The sequence below is a fragment of the Sminthopsis crassicaudata genome, chromosome 2, assembly GCF_048593235.1.
Source record: "Sminthopsis crassicaudata isolate SCR6 chromosome 2, ASM4859323v1, whole genome shotgun sequence".
In the NCBI taxonomy this organism is placed as follows: Eukaryota; Metazoa; Chordata; class Mammalia; order Dasyuromorphia; family Dasyuridae; genus Sminthopsis; species Sminthopsis crassicaudata.
The window spans coordinates 459094296-459110226 of NC_133618.1; the positions used below are offsets into that span (position 1 = coordinate 459094296).

The following is a 15931-nucleotide window of genomic DNA, read 5'->3' on the forward strand; positions in this document are numbered from 1 at the left end:
CTGCCATCTGGGGGAGGGGGTTGGGGAAAGAAGGGAAAAATTCTGAATAGAAGTAAATGCAAGGGATAATGTTGTAAAAAATTACCCATGCATATGTACTGTCAAAAAAAAGTTATAATTATAAAATAAAATTAAATTAAATTAAATTAAAAATTTTAAAAAAGAAACACATTAAATATGGTTTAAGTTTAAAAAAACAATAATTGTTTTCTTTATCTACTCTGTCTTTAAATGCCTCAGATGTCTTCCCCAGACTCTCTTGCCAAGCTTCCCTTTCCTTTTCCCATTTCTCTTCTAGTTCTCTTGTGAGAGCCTTTTTGATTTCCTCTATGAGAGTTTTTTGTATTGAGGAGCAGATCATATCCCCCTTAGGGGATTCCTCTGGAGACAGTCTGCTTTTATTCTCTTCAGGGTTTGAATTCTGCTCTCTTTCCATACATAAGCTGTCAATTGTTAGAGCCCTTTTAAATTTTTTGTTCATTTTGTCAGAGTGGGACTTGAAGAAAACAAATTGAGAAGACAAACAATTGGTCTGTTTTTGGAGAGGCTGGGCTGGAAGGATAGGGATGGCCAGTCCTGAGAGACTAGCTTTCCGGGGTTTTATTCTTCACCTCCTGGTGTTTAGACCTTCTCTGCTGATCCTGGCTTGTTGCCAAGATGGAACATCCACACTGGGGTAAAGGCCGTTTTGCAGAAAAGGCAGAGATCACACCCCTCCGTCCCTGGGATCTGCACAATGTGAGGTGCCTGTCTTGCTATAGCTGCCTGCCCTCAGTCTGTGCCTAGTCTGTTTGTCCTCTCCCCTGAGCAAACACAGACCTTTTCTGGGGAATTTCAAGGATGTCTTCTGTTGGTGATTATTTGTGTGTTTCTTTTCCAGTCAAGCATTAATTCTGACACTTTTCATGAAGTAATTTCTGAGAGATAATGCGGAACTCAGGCAGCTGTGTGCCTTCTCTCCTCTATCTTGGCCGAAAGTCATACTCACTATAAATTAAACCAACAAGCAAAAAATATTTTCAGTTAAATAGAAGGATTACAAAATAAGCCATTTTAAGTATCATTTCTGTGCCAGACATTATTCTATCTTCTGGGGAGATAGTGAAGAAATTTACCTTTTTCTTTCAAAACCTTTCATTCTATCAGAATGACTGCCAAGGAGGGTCTCTTTATAAAAGCAAATGAAGGAGTCGGTTCATTTTATATATACCTGAAGGAAAATAAGAAATATTATTTAATAGATAATATTTAAGCTATGAATTCTCACACAAAGATAGGCACACACTCACAACATTACAATAATTATAATAATTGTAGGTTATATACAAGCCAGTAGTAAAATATGTGAAAAGAGATGATTTATGAAGAATTCAATGAAAAAGCATCACTAACAAATTAAGTTAATTTATTCTATGATAGTGACTTCAATGAAAAGGTTGGCATAGGGAAGATGATAAAACAAGCAAACTGGTGGGAAAATATGGTTCAGGAGCAAAAGATGAAGGAGGCCAAATGTTTGTAGATTTCAGAGGAACCTATGCTTTCAAATATCTACAATTTGTAAATCACGAAAAGAATAGGGAATGCTTATATGGTAAACACCAAATGATAACAGAAAGGGAAATTAATTACATTTTAGTCACATAAAATATGTTCTTACTAATAAGACAATTGTATTAATAAGATAAACTTTATTGTTGGATGAAATAGACACATATAAAAGATCACCCTTTGGATTAATATAAGAATAATTCCAAAAACTCCATTCCTTAAACACCATTTTCCTCTTTTTCTAAAAACATCTCATAGAAACATAAAATCACAAAGAACATCAATGCTAATCAGAACCTTAGAATATAGAAATTGAAGCAGAAAATTTAAATATATATATATACATATATATATGTATATATAATATTTTTACAATGAATATAGAATATTAGAGCTGAAAGGAGAATTTCTTCCTTAGTAATAATGCAGGATCTTAGAACATAGAATATGAGTGATAGAAGACACCTTGAAACATGCAATGTTAGAATTTAGCATGCCAAAGATGTGAGATGACAGGTCTTTCCCTTGGGAGAGATCACAAAAATTTAGAACCTTTATAATAGAAGGAATCTTAGAACATACAAAGTTAGAAAGTAGAATATTAGAGCTTTAAAAGGTATTAGAGACTATCTAGTCCAATCTCGTTATTTGAGCCTATAATTTAAGTCTGTTAGATTCTGAAAGGAAAGCAGAACAAAACGAAGTGTGGAGGAGTAATAGAGATTCAAGCTCATGAAGGAAAAAGGAGTTCAGAATCACTGGGGCAGAGATTCATAGTCAGCCCTTTCTTTCTTCAAATAGCTTCTGGTTGGATGAGAGGGAAAACAGCCCAGAAAAATACTGACAAAAAATGCAATTACACATTTCCTGTTCACTGAAGGGATGAAATGAGCACCTTTCTCCAACTTAAAAAGTTGATCAAGGGACAGTGGCCAGTAAAAAGTACTCCAAAGAACTCTTTTCTTCTTTGCATCTGTTCTTCTGAAAGTCAACCATCATCGTTGTCTTATGCATAATGTGGCATTTGTATTCCTGGAAAATAATGTTATCCCCATAATTCCAGTGTCTTCTCCCATCTGGAAACTAAAAAGAAGATCCCTTTTTTCTTTTCAATAAGAGAGAAGTCTGCCAACATAAGTATTTTGAAATACTTATCTCATCTCACTTCCATGATTCAGAAACTTCAATGGACCTCTGTATATAACCTATAGCCACAAGTTAAAATATCTCTCTTTTGTCACTTTAGGTTTTCCAATATTCAATTGCACTATACCCTGAAATAATAATCTTCCACAATCCCCTCAAATTTATTCGGAACTATAATTTCAATAGTGTCTCTGCTGTTGTGACTAAAGAGAAGTTGTATTTGAAGCTTGCTTGTGATTCTTTCTACGTACCTAACCATGGACAAGTCACTTAACCTCCAAGATCTTATTTTCCTGTTTTTAAAATATGTAGGTTACTAGGCTGCTCCAAAAGTTTCTTTCTGGTCTATATGGGTAATCCAATGAACTGAATTTTAGGACTAGTTCCACTAACAACCCATGTGTTTTGGAGCAAATTATTTAAATTCTATGGCCTACAGTAGGAAGACTGCTGTACTTGAAGTCAAGATAAAAGTATATTCCCTAACTCTAAAAATATAATTGTGAGCAAATTACCTAACCTCCTTGTATTTCAATTTCTCTTTTCTGTAAAGTAGAGATAACATTTTGGCACAAAAGGAATAAGACATTTTGTAAACTACATTTGTTAAGCAAATAAATGTAAATATATCTTGTTGTACAAACACAAGTTATTATTTTTTGGATATGAAATAAGGTAATTAGACAAAATAAATTTAAGGTCCACTTTCTAATGTTCTAAGATCTAAAGTTCCTTCTAAATCTAGCAATGTAGGTACTCAGGTTACTTTAAAGGACACATTCTTTGTTCTAAGCTTGTGTCCATCTCTGATATTTTACTTCTCTATATTCTATATAATTTGTCATGTAAACTGTACAACATAGTATTAATTTCTAGATACTGCCTAGGATTTGTTTTCTGGACAACTGAAGTTAGGATGAAGCACTTTTTTTTTCTCTGAGCTCATAGTGAACAGGAGAATAGGTGACTTGTCTAATTCCTATGAAGTATTATCCACATTGCTATTTAAGGTCAGCAAGTTGACAAGAAGTGTTTCCCAGGTCTCCTTTAACATTACCTGATAGTCTTCTAAATTTGTTTATGGTGCATTTATAGCCATGAACTCAATTAACAGTGTTCATACCACATGGTAAATGTGATCAGCAGCACCTGGAAACAAGAAAGGTTCCCCCTCCCCATTTTTCTTGTAAATTTTATATCATGAAATGAAACTCAGTTAAAGATCCATTAAGCAGGGATTGTAATGGGAAGGAGGAGCTGTACTCTCTATCTGGTTTGAGGAAGATAAGCTGTATAAATCAGCACACCTTGCAGCTGAACATTTCCTTAAATAGCTGAACAGGAAGACTGCTTGTTTCTGCTATTAATATCCCCATTGCTCCCTCCTTTCACCAGCAGAAGCCAGCCAGAGCAAGGATGGAATGCCAGGCAGCATACTGAAACAGGCTTGGAAATTATTCTTAGTAAAATGTAGGGAATTTCACTTTATTTTTTTAGAATATTAGAACAGAATCTTGAGTTTACAATCAGAGGTTCTGTGTTCAAATCTCAGCCCAACCACTCATTTTTGTTATTTACTCATTTTAAGTCATCTTTGACTTTCATGATTCCTTTCAGGGTTTTCTTGGCAGAGATATGGAAACGGTTTGCCATTTTCTTTACCAGCTCATTTTACAAAGGAAAAAACTGAAGGGAATGCATCACAAAATTAGAAAGTATCTGAGGCTAGATTTGAATTCAGATCTTCTTGTCTCAGACACTATCCATTTTATCACCCAACTCTCTACTCACTATCTAAAAAAATATCTAGCTTCTACGACTTTAGCTTTTTGATCTTCAGTTTCATCATCTGTAAAATGAGGGCGTCCATTGTCTTCCTCATTAGACTGTAAGCTACTTGAGGAAGGGATTGTTTTTGCCTTTCTTTGTATCCTCAGCACTTGGCATGGTACCTACCGTATAGTTAAGATTTTAAAAATTTTGTTGACTAGAATATAGCCCCAGCTCCCTAAATCATGCAATCCATTCTTCTTTATTGGTTTTTATTTCTATTCACTGTTTCTTTCTGATCTATATATTTTCTAATCCCTGATTTCTTGCAGGATTAATATTAAACTCCATCATGACAATAAATATAGTCTGAGTTGTATTGATGGATAATGAATGAAATGGAAGTATATTTATAGAGAGAGAATACCATGGGGCATGAGTAGAAAAAGTGATCAACAAGGTATAATGGAGAATATGAGGTATGAAGATCTTTAATAACATGTAGTCAATTAGTCAACTAACATTTTTTAAAGCATGCTATGATAAACTGAAATAAAAACTAACTAGGATTTTTAGACAGTTTTTTTTTTTTTGGTGAGGGAGGAAGTAAGTAATAGACATAGGTGAATCAGTACCAATAAAATGATCAAAAGTGAAAAATAGTCATAGTAAATCTGAGGGACAGTGAGCAGACCAATCTAGCTTGAGGGGAAGGTTAATATAGATTATTAAAATAAAATAGTGCAGGAAGTATAACTAGAGGCATTGGGAGGAGTGCTTGATTGCTAGGCTGTAGAGTTTAAATGTTACTCCATAAAAGTAGAAGTTATAATTACTTAATCTTTATTTAATCTGATATTGAAGGAGATCATGGAAAAATTGGGAAAGGACAAAAGCACAGAAACTGGTCATTCCTTCCTTCCTGCTTTCAGATCCCTTCATGTACTATCCTTACCCCTGCAAAACCCTCCTAGAACAAAAGGACTAGCTAAGGCTCCTTTGGGTAGATGTCATTTCTCCTTTCTTGAGCCAGATGTTAATCAAAATAATTTGGCAAGCAATAATATGCAGAAAATGAGAGCTAACCTGACTATCTCAAAAGATATTGAAGGCTTAAGAGATTTCTTATTATGGTCAGATAATTGGATTGCACGTGGAAGCTATCCCATATGTTAGACTGATAGTCATGGATGAAGGATAGAATGACCATGGTCACAGAGGGTTATAAAGTGCTCTTGATCTCAAATGAAGCTAAAAACTTACATTCAAAATCATATAATACAGTCACCTCAGATAAAGAAAACAGCACTAGAGAAATCAAAAGACTTACTCAAAATCACATTGTCAATAAGAAACAGCAAAGTTATGAACCCAGATTATGTCTTCAAATCCAGTATTCTTTCCAATGCACCTAACTCCAATGCCTTCAAAGATGGAATTATAGAACCTTAAAATACAAAGTATTAGAGTTGACAATTATGTTTATATTATTTTCAGGTTTCTTATTTTAGAGATGATGAAATTAGGGGTCAAATAAGGGTAAGAAATTGCCCAATGTCATAAGGCTCAATTTTAAGATCAATGTTGTTTTAACAGTTTTAGCAAATAAATGAGATATTAAAAGGTCACATCTCAAGAAAATTAGAGCATTCAGGAAGGAATTAACTTTCAGATCTAAAGATATGAGAAATGTTAGTGGCTAAAGAAATAGAGAAAATAATGGAAGATAAAAATACAATTTTAATCCTGTAATTTTTTTTAAAGCTTTGCACAAACAAGTCTAATGTTTTCAACATTTCAGAGAAACAGATAGCTGGGGAAACAAATTTACTAAAAAAATTATCTGATAAAGTTCTCACAAGATATTTTAAAAATTAAATCAAGTTTATAAAATTGAGAGACAAACTTGAAAAAGATAAATGGTCAAAATATAAGAACACACAGTTTTCTTTTTTTCTTTTTCTTTTCAAAGTTTTTATTTTCAAAATGCAGGCATAAATGCATTCACTTCTGCAAAACCCTGTGTTCCTTTTTTTTCCTTTCCCTTCCCCCAAAGCCCCTTCCCCAGATGATATGTAATACAATACATATGCAATTATATATATATATATATATATATATATATATATATATATATATATGTATATATATATATATATATATATATGTATATATATATATATATATATATATATATATATATATATACATATATATATATATATATATATTTCCACATTTATCATGCTGCACAAGAAAAATCAGATCAAAAAGACCTAGTAGATACTGATGGATCAATATGCACAATTTGATAGCCCTTTGAACATTAGTTTCATATTCCTCTTCATAATGATTAGATCATTATTCACCAACAATGTATTAATGTCCCAGTTTTCCCACATCCCCTTCAACATTCATCATTATTTTTTATTGTCATTTTAGTCAATCTGAGAGGTTTTTTATTAGTCCCTTGAAATTCTTGACCTTTTGTTCTTCCAAATGAACTTTTCTATTATTTTTTCCTACCTCTCAAAGTAATTTCTTGGGAGTTTGATTGATATGGCACTGAAAAAGATAGATTAATTTAGTAGAATTTTCATTTTTATTATATTAGCTTGAAGCTTACTGATAAACACTTTGTATTTTTCCAATTGATTAGATCTGATTTTGTGTGGACACTGTTTTGCACTTGTGTTCCTATAGCTCCTGACTTTGTCTTGGCAAGGAAACTTCCAAATATTTTATATTACCTAGTTATTTTAAATGGAGTTTCTCTTTGTATCTCTTGTTTCTGGACTTTGTTGGCAATATATAGAAATGTTGATGATTTATCTGGATTTATTTTGCATCATGCAAATTTGTTAAAGTTGTGAATTATTTCTAGTAGTTTTTTAGTTGGTTCTCTAGGATTATTCAAGAATATCATCATATCCTCTGCAAAGAGGATCATTCTGCAAGGAATGATAATGTGGTTTCCTTATTACCTACTCTAATTCCTTTTATTTCTTTTCCCTCTCTTATTGCTAAAGCTAACATTTCCAATACAATATAGAATAGTAACATTGATAGTGGGCAACCTTGTTTCAGTCCTGATCTTATTGGGAATGGTCCTAGTTTATCCTTATTACATATGTTTGTTGATGGTTTTAAATAGATGCCACTGATCATTTTAAGGAAAAGTCCATTTTTTCCTATACTCTCCAGTGCTTTTAATGGGAATGGGTCTAGTTCTTTCAAATGCTTTTTCTGCATCTATTGAGATAATCATATAATTTCTGTTAGTTTAGTTATTGATATAGTTAATTATGCAAATAGTTTTCCTAATATTGAAACAGCTCTGCATTCCTGGTATAAATGCTATTTGATCATTGTTAGGATTACAAGGTGATAACTCAGGTTGTCTAAACAATTCTCTAGATCACAGTTCACACCTTTAGAAGTATACACCTTTAGACTTCTGAAAAGGAGTTTACACATTTAAAGGAGTTTAAACCTTTAAAAGGAGTTCTGAAAAGGAGTTTACACAACCTTTAAAAGGAGGAAGTTCATTGGTTGAAGGAGTTCCCACAAGTGCCTGGGTGTTCTTTTATCCTCAAAGAGAATGGGCTTGTGAGAAGACAACATTGAGCCTGGAGAAGCAGTCTGGAATGGGGAAGGACAAGAGCTGGAGGAGATTCAGAGCCAGGATTCAGGAAGAAGAGGATTTGAGATTCTACCTTCCCTCTGGCTGGAGGCTTCAGAAGCCTCCCAAGGAACCTGCTCACAGAGGAAAAAGATTATACAGAAAAGAGATCTCACAGAGAAGGATTATAACTTAGAGACAACAGGACCTTTACAGGTCATTGTATATTGCCCTGGGGATAACGTGCTGTAATCTCTTTTATTTAAGATTTTTGCTTCAATATTCTTTAGGGAAATTGGTCTATATTTTTCTTTCTCTGTTTTGACCCAATTTGGTTTAAGTATCAGCACCATATTTGTGTCATAAAAGAAATTTGGTAGGAGTAGGACTCCTTTCCCTATTTTTTAAAATGATTTGCATAGTATTGGAATTATTATTTTTTTAATGTTTAGTAGCATGAACATATAAATCCATCTGGTCCTGAAGAGTTTTTCTTAAGAAGATGATTAATAGCTTTTCATGTTTCTTTTTTCTAAAACGAGACTATTAAAGACATTTATTTCCTCTTCTGTTAATCTGGGCAATCTATATTTTTCTAACTATTCTTCCATTTCACTTAGATTATCAGATTTTTTGGCGTATAGTTGGGCAAAATAGCTACTAATTATTGCTCTAATTTTCTCTTCATTGGAGGAAAGACCACCTTTTTCATTTTTGATAAAAAGGATGTGATTTTCTTTCGATTTTCTAATCAAATTAGCTAAATATCTATTTTGTTGTTAAATTTTAATAAAATCAACTCAATTTTGTTTATAAGTTAAATTGTTTTCTTATTTTCAATTTTATTAATCTCTCCTTTTATTTTCAGAATTTCAAATTTGGTGTTTAATCGGGGGGGGGGTTAATTTGTTGTTTTCCCAAATTTTTTTTTAGTTGCATGTTCAATTAATTGACTTTCTCTATTTTATACAAGTAAGCACTTAGAGATATAATACATTCCCTAAGAATTGCTTTGATTGCATACCAATAATTTTGTTATGTTGCCTCATTATTGTCATTTTCTTTGGTGAAATTTTATCAGTTCTATGACCTTTTGTTTCACCCACTCATTCTTTCAGATTAGATTAATTAGCTTCCAATCAATTTTTGGTCTATTTTCTCCTCCTTTATTGCATGCAATTTTTATCGCATTATTATCTGGGAAAGATGAATTAACTATTTCTGCATTTCTGCCTTTGATTTTGAAATGTTTATGCCCTAATACATGGTCAATTTTTGTGTAAATTCCATGTACCACTGAGAATAAATTATATTTCTTTATGTCTCCATTAAATTTTCTGCAAAGGTCTATCATGCCTAACTTTTCTAAATTTCTATTTACTTCTTTAACTTCTTTCTTATGTATTTTGTGATTAGACTTACCTGATTCTGAGAGAGGAAGTTTGAGATCCCCCACTGGTATAGTTTTGCTGTCTAATTCTCGCAGCTCTCTTAATTTCTCCTCTAGGAATTTGAATGCGATTTCTGTTGGTGCATAGCTATTTTATATTGATATTACCTTATCATTTGTAGTATTCTTTAGCAAAAAGTATCTTCCTTCCTTATCTCATTTAATTAGATTTATTTATTTATTTTTTCTTAATCTGAGATCAAAATCACTACTCCTGTTTGCTTGTTTGGTTGTTGTTGTTGTTTTACTTCATTTGAAGAATAGATTCTGGTCCACCCTTTTACCTTTATTCTGTTTTAAATATGTTTCTTGAAAGAAATATTGTAGGACACTGGCTTTTAATCCAGTCTACTATCTGCTTCCATTTTATGGGAGAATTAATCTTATCCATATTTACACTTAAGATTACTAACTGTGTATTTACCACCATCTTATTTTCCTCAAGTGATACTTTTCTCTTTCCTTTCCCCTTTTCCCCAATATTTTGCTTCTGATCACCACCTCTCTCAAACTGCCCTCCCCTTTTACACCTCCTCCCCTTTTCTTATGCCTTTTCTATTCTACATCTCTCTCATTAGCCTCTCTATTTCTTCTACTTCCCTATATGGTGAGAAAATTTTCTAAATTAAACCAAATATGTCTGATATTCTCTTTTTGAGCTAAATCTAATGAGAGTAAGATTCACCCAATGCTCATTCCCCTCCCTTCTTTATTTCAGTTGCAATAGGTCTTTTTTGTCTCTTCATAAGATGTAACTTACCTCATTTTAACTCCATTTTCCCCTTCTTCCATTATAATCTCTTTTCATTGCTAGTTTCTTTTAGATCATCACAATAAAGCCAAATAATAAATATACCCTCTAACTATACCTCTAACAGAGATATAATTCTCAAGATTTAAACATATCATCTTCTTAGAACAAACAGTTTTGGCAATAAAAACAAATCTAAGCTATCAATAATAATAGGAAAAAATTCCTAAATCATTAAAAATTATGGAAATAAAAAAATGTAAAACCCAGGATGTTCTACTTCATGCCTGTCAGACTGGAAGAGGATAAAAGAGGCAAATTTGGAAAAAAATATATATATGTTGGAGATACTGTAGGAAACCAGGTTCGCAATAGTGCATTGTTGGTGGAGCTGGGAATTGCTTTAGTTTTCCTTTAGAGCAATTTGGACTTATTCCCAGAAAGTTATCAGACTATTTATTGACTTTGATTTAGCTGTACCACTACAAAATCTATATCCCAAAGAAATAAGAGGAATAGGAATGAGAATCTACATGTACAGAGTCATTTATAGATATTCTTTTGATGGTAACCCCAATTTGGAAACTGAGGGGGAAATAGCAAAATAAATTGTGGTACTTGAATGAAATGGAATATTACTGTACCATAAGAAATGATAAAATATACAAGTTCAGAAAAATCTGTGAAGACCTTTATGAACCAATATAGAGCAAAGTGAATAGAACTTGGAGAATAATATATGCAATGGTGACATTATAGAATAAAAATAACTTTGAAAAACTTTAGAATTCTTGTTAACAAAACAATAAATTACCAATCTAAAAGAATGAAGAAGAAAAGTACCTTTCACTTCTTAATAAATATGGGAGGAACTTAAAATTAAGGAAGAAGAAATATGTGTTCATGTATGTGCACATGTGCATGAACATGTGTATGTGTGTAAGTACATATACATACACATTATATATATATATATATATATATACATATATATAAATACACATATATATGTAATTTTTTAGACTCTATGGATGTTCGTTGATAGATTTATTTTAGGGGGTTTCGTTTAGAAAGAGAAAAAGCATGGTAGTGAAAGTGACAGATTAATTTTATTTGAAACATAAAAATAATGAACTAAAAATATTCAAAAATACATACTATATTCAAAGACTTGTTCTTGATGGGTATAAAATTAAACTTAGTCCTTGCCCTCAAGGAGCTTGAGATAAAAGTAGACATAACAAAATATGCATATACATGTACATAAACTAATATTATATGTGTATAAAAAAGGAATAAACAAATCACTATGCAAGCCACAGGGAAAATTTCTTCTGACTAGGGCAAATTGCAGGAAATTTTATGAGTAGAATTGCAATGGATCTAAAACTTAAAAGAAAAACAAGTTTTCAGTGATGGACATAAGTGGGAATTGGGGAGAGAAGAACAAATGAAGGGAATATTTCCTCCTTTAACTTTACTTACCAAAATTTTTTAAAACCTGTAGGTCCATTGCAAACTAGAGATTTGATTAAAGGGTTCCTAAGACTTGCCCCAGATCTAAAATCTTATATTCTAAAATCTACATTCCAAGTTGCATCCCAGCTCTCTAACATTCTATGTTCCAAGTACTTTTTCAATTCCTTATATGTATATATATACATATATATGTGCATGTGTATTACATATGTGACAAGTATACCCACATATATCTATATAGTTCTAATGTCATTTTATATTCTGACATTCTATGATATTCTTTCTTTTCGCAGTTAATACTGGTAAAAACAAGTCTCAAAATTTAGATATTTGGCTTTCTGGGACAAGTCTGCTGCTTGAATCTGTAAAGACCCAGACTTGTTGCTTTTTATCATGACAGAGTAATATGACAGAAGTTGCCTGGTTGTTACCTTTCATTGTTGAAGAATACCAAACTGTCATTATTTTGTTGGGGTCCAAGGTATCAGATCAATATGGGCTCAGATGGCTCTACCACATTTAGGAAAAACTAGTACATATGAGCATTTGGAAAGGAGATGTCTTTTAATTTGCACAATTGACATTTCTTTTAAGCTACTACAATTCTGCTTTGCTCAGAATATAGTACTTTCTTTGATGTGAGCACACCATAATAGATGGTTTTGTGCTAGTATCTCCCATGTCTAACAATCTATCCCAAAGTTCTTCAGAGAGACCTTGAGGTGTCCTTGTAATTGCTTCTTCTGACCACCAGATGACTGCTTTTCTGGTATGAGTTCTCCATGAAATATTCTTTTAAACAACACATATTTAGCATTCAAACAATGTTTAAAGCCCATCAGAGTTGAACTCTTTCCAGTTGAATTTAATTGCTTTTTAATTCATCTCAAGAAAGTACCTGAGTATCTGCTACCTTATATTTTCAGGTGATCTTTAGAATCTTCCTGAAAAAATGTAAATAGAAGTGATTTGATTTATTGTCAAAACTCTGGTGTACTGTACAGGTTTCATAGACGTACTACAATTAAGTCTATACAATGGCTTTGTTGACCTTCAATTTAGTAGGTGATCTATTGTTTTTACTCTCTCACACTTTCCTTGGGAGCCTCCCAAACAAGCTCTAGCAATGTGTGTTTCAACTTCATCATTGAGATCTCTGAAAAATGTACTGCCAGGGTAAGTGAACTTTTCCTCGGCATTCAAAATGCCTCTATTTGCTGTCAACTGATGGTTCCATAAATAAATGGTATGATGCTGGCTGGTGGAGGACATCTGTCTTCCAAATGTTAATTGTTAGGTCAAAATTAGCACAAGCAGCAGATAATTGATCTACATCTTGTTGCATTTCAGCCTCAGAGGCTTCATTGAGTGCATACTCATCTGAAAACAAAAGAGTTACTTAGCAACTCTCCCTCTATTTTAGTCTTGGCTTGTAGCCTTTTAAAGTTAAATGATTTATTGTCAGTGCAATAGTTCTTGATGTAGTTTCCATCCTTGTTGAAAGTTTCTGACAACATTGCTGAAAACATCATGCTGAAAAGCGTTTGAGCAAGTATACAAGTGCATGACATGTTCTCTCCATTGGCGACTGGACATGAATGTATTTATTTTCCATTATCCAGAACTTATGAAAATGTCATCATGAAATTAATGTACAATATTGATAAAACTTCTATAGCAACCACATTTTGACATTATTTCCCATAAGCTGTCACAATTGACAACATGAAAGATCTTGGTCTGATCAACAAACATTGCATACAGACTTCTGTTTCTGGTGTTTTTCCTGGAATTACTGTATGGTTCAGAAATGGTGAGGGTCACCATTTAAAAAAAAAAGCTCTAGAAGCAAAGCAAAGTTCAATTATACATTCTCACAAGATGGGCATCCCACCTGTGAAGCAGGCAATCCAAGGGAGGAGGCACCTTCTGGGGGCAGGGTTAACATTTTAATCCCTAAAGCAAATACCCCTCCCACCGCTGACCCTAATCCTCATTGGCTGAGGATTTCATTCTAAATTCGGGAACTACCCAAGAAATTGAACTTGGCCAATAAGTACATAGTTGGCAATATTTGATTGAAATAGGGAGAAAATGATGTCATGGGAGTATATAGCATGAAGGGGACTTAGGTATGTCTTTGAATCAATGCTCAAAAACCTTTAGGCCTACTCCAGCTCTGAAGTAGATGAGACTTTATTCAATTTTCACAACTGTCTTGAGAGAGAGATCTCACCTCATCTAGTTCATTACTGAGCAATAAACACTATATTAATTGACCATTCATCTGCCTTTTCTGAAAGTACACTGGATCTGGGAAAAGATGATTATCTTCCAGGTAATGGATCTACCTATTAAAAATAATTTTAGCAAGAAGATTGCCACCAATGACTGAGAGAGAGAGAGAGAGAGAGAGACGAGAGTAGAGAGAGGAGAGAGACTGAGACTTGTCTATGGTTGTCACAGAACAATCTCTTTCCTATCCTTTATGAGAGGTGAACAAAATCATCCTTGAGCTCCTGGGGGATAACTTTCTTTTGCCATATAACCAGAACATTTGCATCATTTTTTTATGAGTAGTAGATTCTCTCCTCCTTCCTTGTAAAGGGTGTAGGATTTTCAGGGAAGACTAGTTTCTCTAGTATGAGGGCTGCCAAGCCCACATTTTTAAGATTGCTTTACCAGGGGTTCTCAAACTACGGCCCAAAGGCCAGATGAAGTCACTGAGGACATTTATGTGGCCTGCCAGGTTATGGCAAATGCGCTGAGGGGCGGATACAGAGTGTGAGCTTTTGTTTTTACTATAGTCCGGCCCTCCAACAGTCTGAGGGACAGTGAACTGGTCCCTATTTAAAAAGTTTGAGGACCACTGCAGTACACCTTTGGTTTATATTTGATTCACCAAACTCTGAACTGTGGCTTCAAGTACTAGTAGTCTGTGAAGTGGCCAATAGGCTAAACTAAGCTGATGGTAACCAAAGGGTCTCACACCTTTTGATGAGTAACCCCACACATGTGAAAACTTTCCTGGCAGAATGGACAGATGAGAAAAATTTATTCCATTAATCATGACAGAAATATCCAATATATAAAACTCATTCCTTGAATTAAGGGAGCTTTGGAGGAAGCTCTTCATGATGCTTTATGCCATCATAGTATCTTTATCTTTTTAATTATCTGGTATGTGTTGTTACCTTTTGGTCATCCAACCCTGGCCTGTTGCTGCTACTATTTTTCTCCTTTCCAGGTTCCTCAGAGTGTTGGGGGGTGGGGTGGAGGTGGGAAACCATTATGCTTGGCATGGTAATGCAATTTAAGGTCACATTTTGCCTTCAGTCATCAATGTGCAAATGTTGTATGACTAATGAGAGAATCTTAAACGACTATCCCACACTGTCCTATAAATATTCACTCTTCTCTACAGTCCCTTTTGACAGCAATATAGAAACCCATCCTCCCCTCTGGGCCTCTGGAAGAGCTATAAATATAAAGGAAGCCAGCATTTCAATCATGGGAATTTCCAGAAAATGAACTCCAAGAAAAATCAGGTTCATTACTCTCTGGTCTGTCTTTTAGCTTGCATTTTCCTTCTTTGTCATTTCCCCCTCTCCTCTGCTGGAATCTGTTGAAGAACAAGACCCAGAGAGCTTAGGAAGTAGATTAGACTTAGAATAGGATCTTTCATGTTAGAGGTCAATTAGTTCAACATTTTCATTTTATAGAGGAAGACACTGAAATTTAGACAGAATAACTGACTCCAAAAATCAAATAACATAATCTAATTTAAGGGATTAAAACAGGAGTTAGTAGGGAGTATTAAATAAAATCAAAATAGGCCTCCTATGATACCTTATGAGATACTAATTTCCAGTCACTAAGATATTTAAGCAGTTGTTGAATGATCTCTTTTTGGTAATTAAATATAGGGCATTCATTGCTTAGGCAAAGAGCTTCCTCTAAGACCCCTTCCAGCTCTAATATAGATACAACGTAAGCATTTTGATTCAGAAAATATAATATTGCCCTCCTCTCATCCACAGTGTGATCACTGTCTCAGAAGTGACAAAACAGCCTATCAATAAAAACATGTACTCCTTACAATTACACTCCCCAGCCTCTATTGGACTTTGATTATATCCTATCCAAATCTACCGCTACCTGA

The 15931-nt window shown here is 33.6% G+C and overlaps 1 long non-coding RNA gene across 1 annotated transcript in view; it reads right to left on the bottom strand.

Moving 5' to 3' along the window:
* Nucleotides 1–481: 481 nt before the first annotated feature.
* Nucleotides 482–15931, bottom strand: part of LOC141553600 (uncharacterized) — a 62499-nt gene continuing 47049 nt past the window's right edge. Inside the window, exons 2-3 of the long non-coding RNA XR_012485545.1 lie at nt 1116–1210; nt 482–987 (exon numbers count right to left, since the gene is read on the bottom strand). This is a non-coding gene — a long non-coding RNA (uncharacterized LOC141553600). The remainder of the gene's footprint in view (nt 988–1115; nt 1211–15931) is intronic.